We start from the raw sequence: 19,753 nt of genomic DNA, 5'->3' as shown, positions 1-19,753 counted from the left end.
ATGCTTTTCAGAATGATTTGACTCTTTATTCATTGAAAAATAATCTGTGCTTCCTTCACAATGATCTCTTTATAATCAGTTTAGAAAGATGCTTTCCAAGATGCTTTACTTTTTAAATTGGTTTAACTTTAAAGAATGAAGTAGAACCAAATGGCATGTGTCCTTCCGACTTGACAGGCCTAGTTCACACAAGGCCGTTTGTTTTTATTGGCTTCTCAGTCCAGTTGGACGTTTGACTTACCATGTGGCCTTTCCACTTTTTCATATAAACTTGTGGAAGTCATTGTTTGGTAGTTCTGAGAGCTGATTGGGGCATCAGAAGATCATAAAAATCAATGATTGCTAGAATCTTCTTCGACTCACCTAAATCTGTTTTTTTTTTTTTTTTTTTTTTTCTGGTTAGTATTATTCTGGTTGGTATTTACTGGAAACCAGTGCTTTTGTCATTTTTAAGTTACTTTTTTTTTTTTTAAAATATTTACTTGAGAGAGAGATAGAGTGAGAGTAGAGGGGAGAGGGAGAAGCAGGCTCCCCACTGATCAGGGAGCCCAGTGTGGGGCTCAATCCCAGGACCTGGGGATCATGACCTGAGTAGAAGGCAGATGCATAACAGACTGAGCCACCCAGGTGCCTCATTTTTAAGTTATTTGTAAGGCTTTTTAGGGAAGGAGTTTGATTTTTTGGAGGTACAAAGAGAATATAGATGTTTTTATGTATTTTTAGGCATACAAGACAGACTCCAAAGTCATTTAGATGATTTAAAAAGATTTTTCTTTGTTCTGAATTTATGCGTAGAAAGAAGTTCCTTCCTCTTTTTGGAATAACATGAACATGTGCTAGAAGATTGTATTGAGTAATTTCAGAAAGCACCTACCAAATGCACAGCATTGTCCTGTGTACTACATGGGGGATAAGGTGAATGAGGTTTAACGAGTGTCTTCTAAGAGCCTACTATCTAATCGGGGAGGGATTGCATATTGGCCAGACTCTCCTAAAACATAGGGCTGGTTGGGAGTGATGGTGCAAGCGCAGCCCTTTGCCAGTGTAGGCCTGGATCCCAGTTACATGGAGAGACTGCAGAAAACATCCAAAAGTCATGTGCTTTGAGGTGGTAGATTGAAGTGATGGGTTTTGGGCTTTCAGTAGAGAACTCTGGTGGTGGCATCAGGATTAGGGCAAGACATAAGGACGTAGCGGTCTGAACCAAAGGTGGGAATGGGAAGGCTAGATAGATACACCCATACGGTTTACTGGCAGAATTGAGAGGATTTTGCATATCCTTGGATGGGAAGGAGGGGGTAGGGGAAAAACCTAGAATTGTTAACTGAGGTTTGATGGTTAAAGAGGTGGAAGAGGTTTTGGGGAGGTGGATAGTGAGGTGAGATGTATTCTTTCTTGGATATGTAGGGTCATATGAGAAGCAGTAAGTGTTCCAGAACAAGCACAGTGTTGTCACAGAGTGAGTGCTGCCCTCGTGTTGACCCTGTTGATTATCTGAAGTGTGAGGAATGCAACTGTCTCTTTGGTGGTGTTCAGTAGACTGTTAGAAACATGGGTTTAGGTCTCAGGTGATTTGAGGACTGACATTTGGAAAGCTTTTGTGCATAGATGACAGTTTAAGAATGTTACAGTAAGGAGATTTCTCAGGAGAAAATATGTATAAAACACACATCTATATATATGTATATAGATATATGTATGTATAGACACATGCACACATATATACAAATGTGTATATATGGCTAAAAGATAATGTTATGGTGAAAAGAATTGGATACTGGGCTATCCTTTTCTTTAGGATTCTAGGGCGACGATTGGCTTGCTCTTCATGGAGAACCAGCACAACAAATTGTCATGGAAGGGAAAGGAGAAATGTCTCTTGAAGGAGGAGATGGTTGTTGGTGTCAGATGTTGCCAAGATGGTGCACTGAGAATTCAAGTAAGATGAGGTCCTTGGTGTTGGAGACACGTTACCAACGTTCCAAAGGGTAGTTTCAAGGAGAGACAATAATCCAGAAGTTGGCAGTGAAATGGAAAGAGATATACAAGTGACCAACCAAAAGTACTTGACCTAAACCTGCAAGTTATAATAGCAGTAAGAAACCATTTTTTTTTATCAGTGAGATTGATGGATGTTGACTGATCAAGTGCTGGCAAAGGAATGCTGATGAAATCATAAAGGGTCAGAACTTCTGAAATTTTCTTATTGGGAAATTTAACAGCAGCTGTAAGAATTAGAAATGTATAAACCCACCAATTGGGCAGTTTCATTTCTAAGAATTTATTTTATGGATTGTATTCCTGCCTACCAAGATGTATACATAAGGATGAACATGGGATTGCAGATGTAAAATTTTTGTTCTGTTAATCTTTAGAGGAGCTTTAGGCAAAGAGGGAACAACCAATAGAAAGCAAAGGCCTGGAGTTTTGGGAGGTGAGGATGGCTGTGGAACCTGGGCTCTGAAAGGAAGGAGGCAGGGAGTGAGATGCTGACCTGAGCTGGAAGCTTTGCAAACAAACACCCAGGGCTTGATGCAGGCTAAGATGTGGTGCCTTTGTTTTTTACCACTGTGGTGCTTTGGGTTAAGTGGCAGTAGTTTCAAATTTGAAAGAGCAGTTACTTTGCGTTACATAGCAGCAGCCACCTTTACTGAAAGTTCTCTCTGTGGCAGTGGTACAAAATCTGATTTAATCTTTGTGACCATCTTAGTAGGTACAGATTGTTATTGTCATGCTATTGTACAGATTGGGAAACATAGTTAACTTGTCTGAAGTCAATTTCTGAGGACAGTCACAGATCTATTTTTTATAAATGAGTAAAACTTAATTCACTCATAGTTTTTATGAGCAAAGGTTTAACATTTATGAATTTTCTTTTTATGCTGTATGTATGTATGTCTTATGTATGCCTTTTTAAAAAAAATTTTTATTTACTTATGATAGTCACACAGAGAGAGAGAGAGAGAGAGAGGCAGAGACATAGGCAGAGGGAGAAGCAGGCTCCACGCACCAGGAGCCCAACGTGGGATTTGATCCCGGGTCTCCAGGCTCACGCCCTGGGCCAAAGGCAGGTGCTAAACCGCTGCGCCACCCAGGGATCCCTTATGTATGCCTTTTTATTCGTGATTTCTTCCATTGTTCTTAGGCCCGGCCTTTTCTTTTTTACTGATTTTATTTTTTTATAATTTTATGAGATTTTTTTTTTCTTCTCTGAAGAGACAACAAAAATAATGATTTGGTAACTAATTTGTCCATTTCATTTTGGTTTCACTTGTTTGTTTTTCCATGGAAATACTAGACTATTCTTTCTCTCTCTTTTTTAGAGTGTGAGATCGCTGGGAGAGGAAGGGCAGAGGAAGAGGGAGAGAGAGAATCTTGAGTAGGCTCCATGCCCAGCTGCAGCCCAATGCGAGGTTTGATCTTACAACTCTGAGATCATGACCTGAGCCCAAATCAAGAGAGTCTGACACTTAATAGACTGAGGCACCAGGCACCAGCCACCAACCCCCCGCCCCCCTCGCCGATAATTCTCTGGTGCCATCTATCCTGTCCCGTTTCCCATTGATTTGCCAGCATTGATGAAGCTGGAGTCTGAAGGTAGACTTCATGGGTTCGTTTTAACTCATTTATGAGCTGGGTGAATTTGACCAAGAGATTTAATTGTTCCATACCTCAGTTTTTGTGACTGCAAGATGGGTGATAGTACTTGTACATAGCTTGTGGTTGCGAGGCAAGGTCTTTTTTCATATATCTTTTACCATGATTCACCGATGATGTATTTGAAATTGAAGCTCTGTAGATATGTAAAAGATTCATGAGGTGTTAACATGTTACATGTAACTCATTCATATATTTTCTGTTCTGTCCTATTTTATTCTTTTGTCTTGTTAAAAAAAATGCTTTTTCTAGATCCACTAAATTGACTTTGAGATCTATTAATGATCTGCAGTTGGCAAGCATTGTGAGGTTCACATGAGATCGTGTATGTGGATGACACTTTCCACACAGTGCCTGGCATGCAGCAGGGCTTCTGCAAACATTGATTATTGTTATTACTGTTATTTTTACAATTTAATGATTGTAATTTTATTCAATAACAACATATGAAAATTTTTCTTACCAAAAAAATATTTACTGAATGCTGGCAACAGGCCAAGTGACAGCTTTTTCATGTGCTTTCTTATCAATTAAGGCAAAACCACCTCATTCCTTCCCTTTTCTGACTGTTTTTAGCTTTTCTTTTGGATTAGCTTCTCAGGTGGAATTTATAGTCATGTCTATCAAGTTAAAAAGAGAAGATGAGGAACCACCAGTAGTATTTTGACTGGGATTGACATCCTTAGGGTGTACTGAAGTCTTCTCATTTTAAGAGTGTCAGGGACTAGTTCGCAGTGGTCTCTTGGATCTCTAAGATTGCAGACGACTTGGGTGATAAAGATGGGAGACATCTGTTGAGATGCTGCCAGACATCAGGCATCATGCTCATTTCTTTACCATGGCAACTTCTGTTCCAGCTCCCACCAGCTGTGTGACTGAAGGCTTTTTATGCCCATTTCAACTGAGACCCCTCACATAATAGTCCCTGAACCAGGTCTCTCCTACTTTCATTTCTGAAGCTCCTCCATTATACAGAACACTTAGATGAGGGGGGCAGAGGACAGCAACACAGGTAGGAACGAGTACAGTTACCAGGGGTTTTAGACCAAATGAGGCTTTGTGCAAGAATTAGTTGGAGGAGGGTAGACAGGGTATTGGGAGGACTTTCCTTTGTTAAGCTTGGGAGTTTGGGCTTTCATTCATCTGTTTGCTGGCTAGTATGGTAGCTATTGACTGCTGTGGCTATTTCAATTAACATTAGGTAAAATTGAAAATCTAGTTGCTCAGTTAGTTGCACTAGTCACATTTTAAATACTCAGTAGCTCATGTATTGACACAGTGCAGATACAGGGTGTGTCCATCAACTTGGAGTGGAAAGTTCTGTTGGATGGTAAGACTGAACTGGCTTGAGTCCCAGATTTACCACTTCTGAGCTTCGTGCCTTGGCACTTAAGTGCTTTGTGCTTTGGTTTCTTCATGTGTAAGACAGAGATCTTTACAGGACCCACCTTATGGGGCCGAGATGGGGATTGAATGTGCTAATAGTGTTAGGCCTCCGAGTGAGTGCTCTGTAAATATTGGCTATTATTTTTAGACACGGGGGCTACTGATGGTTTTAAAACAGGGTTGTCATTTGCCATTTAGTATTTTCAGAAGTTTCATGTAATAGCAGCGTAGGGAAGTGCTACCAGGAGCAGCAACAATGAACTTGTAGTTACTGTTTGCCAAGTGCTGTGCTAAGTGCCTTTTATGCACGCTTATCATCCCATTGACTTTCTTCTCGTTCTCTGGGATGCAAGACCCAGGGCCTATATGAGTGAGCAGAGGCCAGTGCAGAAGACCATAAGGAACTGAAATACGACCCATGACGATGTGATTCTGGACTAGATTGCGGTTGTAATAGGTGTTAAAATTCAACCAAGTACATTCAGCGTCTAATAAGAGTTATCAGGCAATTCACGAATCAGACAGCATCCCCACCTAGCAAGAGGAAAGGAGCTGCAAGGAGTTGCACAGAGTGAAAGGGTTTTGTAGGAAGGAGGATGAGGCAGGAGTTATTAACAAGAAAAGAAAGGATTGTTTGAGGCAAGGTCACCCTCCCCGAGGGAGAAGGACCCAGAGTCTTATTAGGTGCATCACCTTGTGTCCCTCTGGGGGGTGGAGTGGGCCCAAGCAAGGGATTACCTCATTGGTGCTGGCCCGAGAATTCTTGGCCCACTGCGTTGCTGGGGGACGTGGAAACTGCAATTAGGTTACGTATTAGGCCCCAGTTTGGTGACTTGGCCTAACAAACGTGATTCCATTTTGGAAATAGGAGCCATAGGAAAGTGCACAGTCCAAGGATAAGACTCACAAGCAAAATCCTGAAGAAGCTTTCACTGTATTTTCTGTGAAAATAATACATGTTTATAAAAGATGTATGCTCTGCAGAAGAGTGTACCAAAGAAATCAAGATGAAAATCGCTCGTAATTCCTAGATCCAGGGATCACTACTTGTAAACTTTTGATGCATTAGAATCCAGTCTTTTTTTCCCCTGTGTATGTAGCGACATAACACATACACTGTTTTGTATCCTACTGTTTGTATTTGCAAGAGACGTCCTTCAGAGCAGTCAGCGGGAGACAGGGAGGTGAGAGTCCAAGACGACTGTGCGGTGTGGGATATTAAGTGAGGGGAATGACTTTCCCCAAGGGGAATGTCAGGATGCAGCATGAACTGGCTGGCGTGGAGGGCCATGGTGGTGAGAGGTGTTGCTTCTGAGGCTGCCCGTGGGGGAGCCAGGCAGCAAGGACTCATGAGGTATCGGCTCTGTGATGCCCACTTGGATGTGGGTGGCTTGAAGAACTGGGTGTGGTAGAACTGAAGTTGGTTTCTATGGAGGACGATAGTGAAGAAGGGCAGGTGCAGAACTGCATGATTGGCTGTGTCCTGGGTGAGTGGATTTTACTGAGTCTTAAGGGCTCAGATTCTTTTTTTTTAGAGAACACTGATTCTCAGTGTGGTGCAGGGATAGCTGGAGCTCATTGAAACTTTTTTGGGGTCCCCAGAGTCAGAACTGTATTTGCAATAGTTTTGCCTTTTTTATTCTTCTCTCATGGGGATATGGTGGGGTTTTCCAGAAGCACCATGGGCTACACTGTTGTTGTGGCTCTAGGTGCTCTGCATTCCATGTTTTGGAAATTTCTCAGTTTTCATTTCTTTTGTATAGTTAACTGTCAATAGATCTACTCCTGTGGGGCACATGGCCTGATGTGGGCCCCAGCCCTTACCTGGGGGCATCGCAAACTGGGGTTGGGCAGAGGAGAAGTGCGGTGTGTTTGTTTTTGTTTTAAAGAAGAGGAACAGAAAACAGGTAGGGGGATGAGGGTTGGAGAGAGCGGGCCGCTGGGGCGAGGGTGGAAGAGAGGAAGGGCTAGAAGGAGAGACGTGGTTTCTCCTATGGGGAGTGGAGTAACAGTGATGCTCCAGGTGAGGTTCCCCAGGGAGGCTTGTGCTGTCACTGCCTCAGGGACTTTGGAGCACATGGAGATTTTATCCTTTCTTTTAGGTGGACTTGACAGGTAACATGAAGCAAATGACTGATGATGTATTTTCACACACAAAATTTAAAAATTTCTTAATGTGCATAAAGCCCTGACACAAGATGTGAGCATTGGTAATTGAAAAATGCTCTTTAGTGACATAAGCATTTAACTTTTGCTTTGTTTTATTCATGGAGGCTCTGGGTGAGAGAGAGATCATGAGTGCTGTTGTCTTTCTGTCTGTCTTTCTGACATTTTTAAAAAATTTCCAGTTGTGCAATACCTAGTGCTTTGGTTTGAAGTCGATTTATTTTATATGTCCTCATTTCATGAGTCATTTTATAAACTACCTCAGTAGCTTTGGCTGTTTTTGTGGGTTCTAGAATTGGGATGCCATCTTGGTTTTGAAAGAAAATGTTAAAGTTACACCTATGGCCTAGGGGGAGGATGTGATACTATGCCTTACAGTCACCAGCCCCCTTCTCCAGGATTGAGAGCCTCTGGTTTATTTTGGTGGCTAGGACTACCTTCTGTTTGGCTCCAGTTGCAGAGACAGTCCAGGAAAAAGTCCTTCATGGGAAGGTGGGCATCATTCCTTTGGATTCAGCCTGCTGATTCCCATCAAGCACAGAGGAGGTTACCGCCAGCAGGGCCTGGAAGCTTTCCCTCACTCTGCTGGGCTCTGGGCTGAGCGCTTGTTTCTTGCTCTGACCATTTCCAGATACATTCATTATTCATTGTTGCTGCCTAATAGAGGGGAAAAAGCTATTTCTGTGATTAGCATAGACACAGCAAATTACAAAGGGATGTGTAGAATTTAAAGTCAGTTGAAAAAGCAGTAATGATGGTGTTGATAAGTGATTTTTGTCATCGATTACTATTGTAGCCACTCATTCTCTTACTGGAACTCTGCTAAGTCTCATGTGGTTGCTGTCTGATTTAATTCCTAGCAACAGCCCTGTAGCGTTGAATATGGTTAGCTCCATTTTATAGATGACAAAACTGGGGACCAGAGAAGGATCGGGTCCTGGCTCCAATGTTACCACATTACACTGATTTTCTGGCTTCACAGCATTTATCTTTATCCGAGTGTGTGTGTGTGCACGCATATATAGGTGTATTTTTGTTCATTTGCTTTTTTGTCGGCTTCTTGGACTTGTGTAAATTCTGTGAGAACCTTGTCAGTCTTACTCATGGCTGTTTCCCCAAAGCCTGGAACTGTTCTTGGCAGTGATGGGTACTCAGAAAATATTGACTGCATTAATAACTGCCACCTGCCCTGCCCCCACCCCCAATCTTTTAGCTGTGGATACTTACAAGGAATCAGGAATCCTTAGCCCAGCATCCGTTCTAAGGAATCAGGAACCCCTGGGTCAGCACCCAGCATTTGTAGGATGTCTCACATCCTGTATAGTGTAGTATCTATATGTACACACACGTCCATAGAGTGAAAGAGAACTTATATGGCTGTTTGAATCATTTGGGGGGATTCTTTGCTGAATAAAGTTCTCAAGAAAATTAAAAAAAAAAATTCCTGTGAGGAGGAAAAGGGAATTTCGGTGATCCTTCTGTGAGGTATTAGGAAGATAGGAGAGGTAAAAGAGGGCTGGGCAGAGCCTGGGTGAAGAACGACAGCTCCAGAGCTTCCCTGTGTATTAAGTTAATTAGATGCAAATTACACATTGAATACTCATCATATTGATCTCTTAAGATTAAAGAATTAGAGATAAAACACTGTTTAAATGATACATAGTTTGTAGGACAGAAGACTGAGTTCCTTTCCTTCAGAAAAAGTTTTTTTTTTCCTTTTTAAATTTTATCTTAAAGTAATTTTAGACTTAAAGTTCCCGTATGTACTTCATCCAACTTTCCCTAATATTAACATCTTACATCACCACGGTACAGCTTCCAAACCAAGAAATGAACACGGTGCAAGACTATTCACTGGCCTGTAGTTTTACCTCGACTGTCCTTTCTCTGTTCCGGGGGCCCCCCCTTACATTTAGTTGCCGCGTCTCCTTACCTCTTCTGGTCTCTGATGGCCCGTCCCTTGGTCTCAGAAGAGTGCCAGTCCATCAACTTGTGAAATGGCTGTCAGCTTGGATGTTCTGTCATGACAGAATTGAAGATGCAGTTTTAGCAAGAACACCGCGGAAGTGATACTGTGCTCTCTGTTTCACAGCGTGGCAGGGTTCTTGGTGTCCGTCTGTCTTCTTAGTGGTGATGTTGACCTTGATCACGTGTGGTCTGCTGGTGGTGTCTGTGGTTGATAATTATCTGAGGGAGATACTCTGTGGGAAAAGTTTTTGATTTCAGTTTGTAACACTATTTTTCCCCTCATGGGAACACATTGCAGATGATCTGGTAAAAATTTTTGTGAATATAAGATGCATTTAAAACATTCACCCTACCCAGCTTAGTGAAAAAGGATTTATCATACTTAAAATGAAGGACATTTGTGTTTTGGAAGGCTGATGATGATTGTATAGGATTGTGTACTTTAGATATTTACAGTAAGACATTTATCAGCTCAGTGCATGATGATGTTTTCTATACTATTTCATTAAAGAAAAAAGTTGTTACTCACTAAATTGATTTTATGATCTACAATTTGAAAAACACTAGTGTAGTGAATTTATTGTCTGGAATAGATGTTGGTAAAATCTGATTTTTTAAAAAGTATGAGAGAATATTGAAGTTAAGATGCTGTAAGAATGAAAGTTAATCCTATTTCCTCTAGGAAGCTGAGGGGGCTCGTGATCCCAAGAGGATAAATCAGGCTTAGAAGGAGAAATTTTCAACTTTGAAAAGTTGAAAGTCTTTGAAAGTCTAGGATTTGAACCCAACATGGGATGTCCTCTCTCAGGAGCTTGCTTTCTTGAGCTCTCACGGCCTCATAGTCTCTTGCCAGGTTACACCTTCTGATGGTTGTTTTCAGGGTTTTATTAACAGAGTTTAGGCCATCGCAGTGATTCTACCTGAAAAATGTGTTTGGGGCAGAGGTGAATCACTCTGTGAGCTCCTTCTTAGTGGGACTTCAAGTTCAGGGAGGTTTCAAGAAAAAAATAATTCAAGGTGGTGGAGACTAACTCAATGTGAAAAAAATTGCAGAGACAGAACTTTTGAAAATAGATTTTGGTCTGTTCTCTTCCTTTTCCTAAAGTTAGTGTTTCTCTGTGAGCTATCTCTGCTTGATCGGGTTGAAAGGCAATTGTGGGGACTCCTGGGTGGCTCAGCGGTTGAGCGGCTGCCTTTGGGTCAGGGCATGATCCTGGTCCAGGGATCGAGTTCCGCATCAGGCTTCCTGCATGGAGCCTGCTTCTCCCTCTGCCTGTGTCTCTGCTTCTCTCTCTGTATCTCTCATGAATCAATAAATAAAACTCTTAAAAAAAAAAAAAGAAAGGCAATTGTGAGACAAATGTCACTAGTCCTGGTCTGGAGCTCATATATGATGGTCCAGATAAGGTGCTTTTCTTTCTTTCCTCCTCTTCTTTGTTTTGAGGAGAGTTGGGGGAGGTGTCTTCCTGCTGAGCGCCCTGAAGTATTGAGCTGGAACTCTTTCCTATCTAAAATACTGAATTGGGGGTGCCTAGGTGGCTCAGTTGGTTAAGCATCTTGATTTCGGCTCAGGTCTGGATCTCAGGGTCTTGAGGTTAAGCCCTGCATCAGGCTGTGTGCTCAGCACAGAGTCTGTTTGAGATTCTCTCTTCTGCCTCTCTTCCTCCCCTCAAATAAGTAAATAAAATCTTAAAAAATAAATGCCACAGTGGTCTCTCACATGAATAGGATTGGGCACCAACAGAGTACTCCCCTCCCCCCTCCCCCTGCCCAGCTGCAGGTGGTATGGTCCTTCTTTTCTAATTTTTATTTTCATGTTTAAAAATTTTTCATTTTGAAACATTTACAGAAAGTTGCGGAATAGTATAGACATAGCTTTCATCCAACTTCCCTAAATGTTATAACTTAAGAAAACTGTAATGTAATTAAAAACCAGCAAAATAATATTGACAGTACTATTCACTAATTAATTTATTCAGATTCCCCAAATTGCCCCACTGGTGTATTTTTTCGGGTCTGAGTTCCAATCCAGGATGGCATGATGCATTCATTCATTCATTCATTCATTCATTCATTTATTTATAAAAGGTTCTATTTATTTATTCATGAGAGACACACAGAGAGAGAGAAAGAGGCAGAGACACAGGCAGAGGGAGAAGCAGGCTCCATGCAGGGAAGGTGATGTGAGACTCAATCCCTGGACTCCAGTATCACGGCCTGGGCCGAAGGCAGGCACTAAACCACTGAGCCACCCAAGGATCCCCGGCATGATGCATTTAGTTGTTTTGTAAGCCATCTTCTTAATTAATCTTTTTTTGTTCTTAGGGTCCACTTTGCCTTTCCTGATATGATGTTAAGGGTAAGAACAGATGACATTTCCCCTAGAATAACTCTGTCCATTGGAAACATTGAGGAATTACATCCCCTGGCATCTTTAGTTAGGATGTAGACAGACACTTTGAGCTGTTAACATCTTCGTTGGATTAATTGTTCCACATGTTAAATGAAAAGGACATGTGGGGACCTTTTGTCCCGTATGGAATGGAAAGGTCTAGAGTTATGAGTGAGTTAGGGGAAGGCAGGGCTCAGCGGTATGTCAAGGTTTTAGGCATAATCAGCTAAATCTGCAGTGTAGAGGCCACAGACTCCATTCCTGTGGGGACCAGACGGGCCCACAGCAATCCACAATTCAAACTGTGAGCCCAGAGGATAGAATAAGCAGCTGCAGATTCTCAGCTTCAGAGTCAGGGAGGTAATCATGTGTGGAGGGACACTTGCTAGTTTCTTTTGCAAATTTACATCCTTCCTCCCATTTTAATGGCTTTGCACTAAAGTTACCAAAGACTTTTTTTTTTTTTCCCATTCATGAAAGCACATCACTGTGTGTAGTTTCCAGAAAAGCAGGTGCTTTTCTATTTCCTGGAGCTTCTACTCTCTGGGGCCTCACCGTCCTCTCCATTTAGCAGAAAGGAGTTGGAGGGTGGAGAGGTGCACCCACCTGTCTTCCTTGGTGTGGAAGAGACACATCACTAGTGTTCATCTTCTGTTGGCCACATGGCCACACCTAGATGCAAGGAAGGCTGGGGAGTTTATTGGTTGGGACACCACTTTCCAGGGTGTTCTATACTGTAAAGGAGAAGTGTCTATTTCTACTGCACCCTATGGATCGAGAGACGGCTCTGTCTATTCCAGCCAGGGATACCACTGAAGACCTTTGCACTTGCCCTTCCATCTGGTATGGGTGTGGAAACCCAGATGTCCACATGTCCTGTTTCCTCCTTCCTTTAGTTAGATGTCATCTCCTCAGTGATCCCATTGGAAATATCATCTCCCACCCCTGGTGTTTTCTAATCCCCTTCTTGATATATATATATATATATATATATATATATATACACACACACACACACACACATATATACATACACACACATACATGTTCTTTATCATGCTTATCACAACTTGGCTTACTATGTATTTCCTTATTTATCAGCTTATTGTCTGAATCCCTCTATGAGGACAGGGGTCTTTCTGTTTTGTTCTTGGATATCTTTCTTGTGCTTAACATGTAACAAGTGTTCAAGTGTTGAATAAAATGGGAACCTGGACTGTTAAAATTCCCCAAATTTCAAATGTTGGCAAGGATTATAGCTAAGACAAACAAGCAAGCAGACTATTATGCAGGCCGAGCAGACCTGTCTGTGGGTGTGATGCTGGCTGCCAGCCTGGGCCTTGGGTGGCATCAAAAGACATGGGTTTGTTTTCTAGGTCAACCACTTGCTCATTGTGTGAACTGGGGTATATATCATTTTGCTTCTCTGGGTCTCCGCCGATCCTTCTTCTAAAATATGACACTGATTGTCCTCCCTCTGTCCCCCACCCATGTTATTGTGATGATTAAATGATGTAGATGCATAAAAACACTCAATATACCGTAGATGCTCAGTTAATTATTGGACTTACTGAGTATCTAACTGACCCTGTGCTAGGTGCCAGAGGAATGCATGCTGAGTGGGGGCAGGCTCAGCAAAGGGAGAGGGGAGGTTTGATCTGGACTTTGTATGATGGGAAAGAGTCATAACAGAAGAAAGACATTTTAGTCATTAAGTATTTATTGAGCACCTGTGTGTGTAGGGTGCTCTTCAAAGATTGAAGATTCTTTGCTGAACATGATGGATAAAGTAGCTGCCCTCAGAGAGCTTATATTATAGTATACTGCTCTCTAATAGAAAGGCCATGTCAGCCACATATACACATATATATATATATTCTGATGGCCATATTAAAAAAATAAAAAATAAAAAATAGGTGAAATTAACTTTAATAGTCTATTTAACCTGTTACATTCAAAATGCCATTTCAACATGACAGCAGTAGAATATGTATTAATATTTTAAATTCTTTTTTTTGTACTAAATTTTTGAAGTCTGGTGTGTTTTTTACATAGCACAACTCAATTTGGACTAACCACATTTCAAGTGCTCGGTAGCCACATGTGGCTGGTCACTGCTATACTGGATAGCACAGGTCTAGGGAGTAAACAAAGGTCTTATGTAATGGCATATAGTTGAAAGTTCTATAAGGAAAATAAAGGGGTAGGTAACCATAGATACCACTGGTAAGGGAAGGGCATTTTGTGTAGATACAAGAAGGCAATGAACTGTGGGAATATCTAGGAAGAATACTCTAGGAAGAAAAAATAGCAAATACAAAGGCCCTGTGGCAAGAGCATGCCTGGAATATGCACTGGAAGCAGGAGGCCAGTGGGGCCTCCTGTGCAGTGAGATGGGGGGAGTGTGGTGCATCATGTAGAGCCCAGTAAGCCATGGCAAGGTCTTAGGCTTATTCTAGAGGCCATTGGAAGAGTGAGAGAATAGAGTGACCTGATCTGACTTTTAGTTGTCACTGGCAGAGAATGGACTGTAAGGGGGAAAGAATAGAAGTGGATGATCTGAGGAAGGGGTGTATGATTCATTCACCCTGCAAGCATTCCCTGGCCACTTAGGAAGTGCCCGGCATTGTGCTTAGGCACTCAGGACACCAAAGGGCATATTCTGTGTCCTCAGGAAGCTCAGGTTAGCAAATGAGTGACCTGCAGGTTCACGGCAAGGTTGAATAGAGAGGTAGGAAGAGAAGGCAGGGAGCCATTCTTTAGAGGAGGCGGCATGGTGCTGTCTGGCTGTGCTGTTTTTTCTGCTTGGCTGATCACCAGGCTAAAGTTTCAGGCTAAAAGAGCTTGAGCTTAGGTGACCTGTAAAACCCTCTTAGCACTGAGGTCAACAGCCACTGAAGCTGAGTCAGGGAGATGGGGGCTGATGCTCAGCATGTGATGTGGGCCAGTGCTGGAGGCAGGGGGTTAGTGAGGAGGGAAGGTAGGGAGACTCCAAAGGCAGGCTTTTTCTCCCCCAAGATGAGCTGATTTCCAGTGGTAATGGTAACTTAGTCTGCACTTTCTACTATCAAGTAGTTTTCAGATTTTCTGCTCTTTCTGATGGCCAATAAACGAAATTAAAGAATCAGCGGAAGGAATTCATTCCTCTTTTCCTGGAACATAGGTGCTTATGGAACTGATTTGATTATAATTTGATCTTGGCTGGAATTCCTCTCTCCTTTGATTTCGAAGAGACTGAGGTTTTTTTGTTTTGTTTTGTTTTGTTTTTGTTTTTTTAATTGTAGTTCAATTTGCCAACATATAGCATAACACCCAGTGCTCATCCTGTCAAGTGCCCCCCTCAGTGCCCAGTGCTCAGTTAGGGTCACCCAGTCACCCCAACCCCCCGCCCACCTCCCTTTCTACTACCCCTTGTTCGTTTCCCAGAGTTAGGGGTCTCTCATATTCTATCACCCTCACTGATATTTTCACTCATTTTCTCTCCTTTCCCCTTTATTCCCTTTCACTATTTTTTATATTCCCCAAATAAATGAGACCATATAATGTTTGTCCTTCTCCGATTGACTTATTTCACTCCGCATAATACCCTCCAGTTGTATCCACGTCGAAGCAAATGGCGGATATTTGTCATTTCTAATGGCTGAGGAATATTCCATTGTATACATAGACCACATCTTCTTTATCCATTCCTCTTTCGATGGACACTGAGGCTCCTTCCACAGTTTGGCTGCTGTGGACATTGCTGCTATAAATATTGGGGTGCAGGTGTTCCAGCATTTCATTGCATCTGTATCTTTGGGGTAAATCCCCAGCAGTGCAATTGCTGGGTCGTAGGGCAGGTCTATTTTTAACTCTTTGAGGAACCTCCACACAGTTTTCCAGAGTGGCTGTACCCGTTCACATTCCCACCAACAGTGTAAGAGGGTTCCCCTTTCTCCACATCCTCTCCAACATTTGTGGTTTCCTGTCTTGTTAATGTTCCCCATTCTCACTGTGTGAGGTGGGATCTCATTGTGGTTTTGATTTGTATTTCCCTGATGGCCAGTGATGCAGAGCATCTTCTCATGTGCTTGTTGGCCATGTGTATGTCTTCCTCTGTGAGATTTCTGTTCATGTCTTTTGCCCATTTCATGATTGGATTGTTTGTTTCTTTGCTGTTGAGTTTAATAAGTTCTTTATAGATCTTGGAAACTAGCCCTTGATCTGATAGGTCATTTGCAAATATCTTCTCCCATTCGGTAGGTTGTCTTTTAGTTTTGTTGACTGTTTTTTTTGCTGTGCATAATAAGCTTTTTATCTTGATGAAGTCCCAATAATTCATTTTTGCTTTTGTTTCTCTTGCCTTCGTGGATGTATCTTGCAAGAAGTTGCTGTGGCCAAGTTCAAAAAGGGTGTTGCCTGTGTTCTCTAGGATTTTGATGGATTCTTGTCTCACATTTAGATCTTTCATCTATTTTGAGTTTATCTTTGTGTATGGTGTAAGAGAGTGGTCTAGTTTCATTCTTCTGCATGTGGCTGTCCAATGTTCCCAGCACCATGTATTGAAGAGGCTGTCTTTTTTCCAGTGGATAGTCTTTCCTGTTTTGTCAAATATTAATTGACCATAGAGTTTAGGGTCCATTTCTGGGTTCTCTGTTCTGTTCCATTGATCTATGTGTCTGTTTTTGTGCCAGTACCACACTGTCTTGACTGAGGATTTTGTGGTTGTTTGAGCTTTTGTTGTCTTTCTCCTTTTTTCTTTTTTTCTGCTCTGACTTTTGAGTGATACTATGGCTAATCAGTCCTAGATACATCTGATTTATTTCCTGTCCCATCTTCCTTAGCCTTTGGAGCATGTTTGTAGCTCTTGATTTGCCATTTCTTACTCATTTATTCATTCCTTCATTCAGCAGACATTGAGTGCTTTCTGCTTACTAGAACCTCCTTTCTTTGTGTGTCAGCTTTTCCTTGGAAGGATACCTTTGGGTGGTTCCTTGATTAAATTAGTGAAGCAGAGATTTCACTGCCCTGTAACTCTGCACTGTCACACAGTGCTTAGTACAGTGGAGATGTGATAGAGGTGTGGGTGTGGAAGGGCAGGTAAATCATAGATCCTCAGGTTGCACTCTGCCTTTGCTCTTAAGTACCTGCGTAGTTTTCTAAAGGATACCCTAGGCTTCTGATCTCTTCTTCCCTTATCTGTTACAATGAGGACAATAATACCTTATTCACAAGTTTATTTTGATGACCTAAGGCATTAAAGCTGTAGAGTGCTTGAACACTACTGTAGAGTGGGCACAATCAGTGGTAACTCTTATAATTTTATCTTTTACCTCTTAGGATTTCACATGGGTACTATGGTGGTGAAGCACATCGGTAACTCAGTAACAAATGAACAAAGTCCTCTAGTCACCAAGTATTCCATTCTGCTCTGTAGATAATAAAGTACAGTAGGTATTTGGAGAAAGGAAGATCAGTGTGAGTTCAAATCTGCAGGTCAGGCATTATGGCAGGAGTTGAACTTTGAGGACTGACTAGGCTTCGTTTGGTGAAGAGCAGGTGTTTTCATGATGCTTTTGATATTTGTGCAGCTACTGAGCTGTTATTGAGCCCTTTTCTTTGGTCAGAGATGATTGAGGGCATGATCCCTACTCTCTAGTAGCTCATGACCTACTAGAGTGACAGAAACAGGGAGCCTCCCAAGTTCTCTAAGTAATGATGGTGGATTCAAGGCATGATATATGAGGGTGGGAGTGTTGGGGTGCTCCTTCTGAGGGCTGGAAAGAATACCCTACAGGAGGATACTACGACTGATAGTATGTGCCAGGCCTTGTGTTAGACTAGTGGTTCTCCAAGCTTTTGGTTTTGGGGCTTCCTAGACTCTCTAACAGTTTTTGAGGACCCCGAAGAGCTTTTGTTTTTTATGGGTTACATCAATCTATTGTTTACCACATTAGGAATTAAAACAAAAATTTAAAACGTAGGAGTATGTAAGCACACATTCCTTTAACCATCAGAATGGTTCATCTCATGTCTTGTAGCTTTTGGAAAACTCCACTGTGTACTTGTGAGAGAATGAGAATGAAAAAGGCAAATAACATTCTGGTCTAATTATGAACATATATGACCTTTCAGACCCCCCCCCCCATAGTCATTAAGAGCTACTGGGTTGTATTTTGGGGGTGTAGTGGTGTATAATCCAGGCACAATCCTTGCCTTTGTTGGACTAGGCCCTGTGGTACTGTGTATGGAAGCTTGTGGCAAGGGCTGAGGTCTAATTCAAACTTGGACATCAGGGGAAGGTGCTTGGAAGGAAAAACATCTCAGCTAGCTTGGAAGTGGGCATTAGTCAGGGATGCAAGTGTAGCAGGTGGAGGGAACAGCATGTGGGAGGCCCAGAGGCCTCATTTGTGAAGCTGAAGGAACTTCCAGGGGCTGTGTGTTAATAATGCATTTGCTAGAATAGTACCAGCAGTTTGCTTTCTCTGTGCAGCTTCAGCGTGATGTGATTTTATCCACTCGTTTGCTGTCAGAGGCACACACACGGCTGTTCTTCAAGCCCCTTCCCCGTGTGACTTCTAGAAAGTGAAGGGCCTTGTTTCTTTGCACTTGTGTTGGAGAGCTTCCTGTTTCAAGTGCTGAACTGGGTTTGCCAAGCTTTGAAAATGCAAATGGAACAGAGCTATGAAATGTGAGGGGGCTCAGTGTGCAGGAGAAGGGAGACTGAATTAGAAAGCATAATTAATCATAAAAGTATGGGAAGGCGATACCTGAGAGTTGAAGGCTTGAGTGAAACAGAAGTAAAACTGCTTGTCTGATGTCATTGTGTGATCGAAGATGAGGCCTTGGCTCGAAATGAGACCGTGAATGCCATTACATTGTGTGCTAGTTCTCCCCTCCTCCTTTGAAATGAGGTCCAAATAAGAGGTCAAGTATTACACCAGGTGCAACTCTAGCCTTCCTTCACCCTCATATACCTGTTGTAGGAGGGGCCTGCTTTATTGTGCAGGCTATTGGGTCAGCTGAGCCCCAGAAATGAGGCCAGACCTGTTTTGCTCTCTCCCTCTGTTTTATTACAAAGAGCATCATGATATCAGAGGGCTTGCTTTTTTTTTTTTTTTTTTTTAACCTCAGGCCTTTCTGGCTTGACAACAGGGTTATTTCTTTTATTTCTGCATAAATCGTGGTAGTGTATTCAGTTAAAAGGAATCTGGGATACATTCTTAGGTGTTAAGAATCAGCTAATACTGCCCCAGCAGTACAGCTCTGGGGAACGGTGGCTTTACTGTTCAAAAGTTGCGTACCTTGAGGGTATCAGGAGGTGAAAATACTAGCAGGTAGTTTGAAGGATTGAAAATTAAGGAGGTTATGCTAAAAAGACATATATGTAGTTTATGCTAAAAAGGCAAAAGGAAATGAGAGAGAAAGCCCCTCGCTAGTGGCTTCTTTAAGAAATCCTAAGGAAGAAATTAGAAAACCTTAGTTGCTCCTGGCTGGGTTAAATCATGTTTTATTTTGTTAAAAGTCAGCTTGATTGGTTTCATCACAGCATTGTCATTGCTCTGTCCCCAGAGGCACCATGGATGGGAGAAGGTAATAGAATCCAACAGAAAGCACAGGAAATTTGAGAAGCCACAATCAGATTCTTTAGATTTGTTGCCAGTTAGTCGTTTAAAAAAGTTTTGTTGTTGTTAGAGGCATAACCCCTTCTCTGAAGTGTCTCAGTTTCCTATGGGAGTCTGTACACCCGTTTTTGGGCAGCTGGGAGAGAGCCACTGACCTGCCTGAGGGGAAAGCCCTCATCAGCTCCCTTTCTGTTGTCCTGTGGAGTGTGGTCACAGGAAGGCCATGTCCTCTTGTATTTCGGGACAGTCAGAAACTCAGAGTTTCCGTAAAATTTTCTGATCTAACACAGGGTGCACCAGTCCTAGCCCTGGGTTGCCACCAACAGAAGAATATTCTGTTTATTTATTTATTTATTTTTAAAGATTTTATTTATTTATTCATGAGAGACACACAGAAAGAGAGAGAGAGAGAGAGAGAGAGAGAGAGAAAGAAAGAGGGGCGCAGAGACTTAGGCAGAGGGAGAAGCAGGCTCCACGCAAGGGACCTGATGTGGGACTCGATCCTGGGATCACACCCTGAGCCATCCAGGCATCCTGAATGTTAGGTTTAGAATGAATATGTAGAATTTCTCCCCTACAT

At 42.2% G+C, this 19,753-nt stretch overlaps 1 protein-coding gene across 35 annotated transcripts in view; it reads left to right on the top strand.

Moving 5' to 3' along the window:
• The window catches only part of LOC112922739 (kinesin-like protein KIF16B), a 314,279-nt gene that overhangs the window by 2,372 nt on the left and 292,154 nt on the right, over positions 1 to 19,753 (top strand). For 9 of the 35 annotated variants that reach the window (XM_072736429.1, XM_072736436.1, XM_072736448.1 and 6 more), the window contains exon 2: positions 3,324 to 3,413. The exons of 20 other annotated variants lie outside the window; for them this stretch is intronic. The gene's annotated coding sequence lies outside the window, so the exon portion shown is untranslated. Of the gene's footprint in view, positions 1 to 3,323; positions 3,598 to 19,753 lie in introns of all 35 variants that reach the window. 6 more of the 35 variants (XM_072736449.1, XM_072736444.1, XM_072736438.1 and 3 more) reach the window with 1 other exon arrangement.

Source organism: Vulpes vulpes, chromosome 14 (assembly GCF_048418805.1).
Source record: "Vulpes vulpes isolate BD-2025 chromosome 14, VulVul3, whole genome shotgun sequence".
NCBI classification, from domain to species: Eukaryota; Metazoa; Chordata; class Mammalia; order Carnivora; family Canidae; genus Vulpes; species Vulpes vulpes.
The sequence above is the reverse complement of the archived record's forward strand: the minus strand, read 5'-3'. Positions and strand labels throughout refer to the sequence as shown.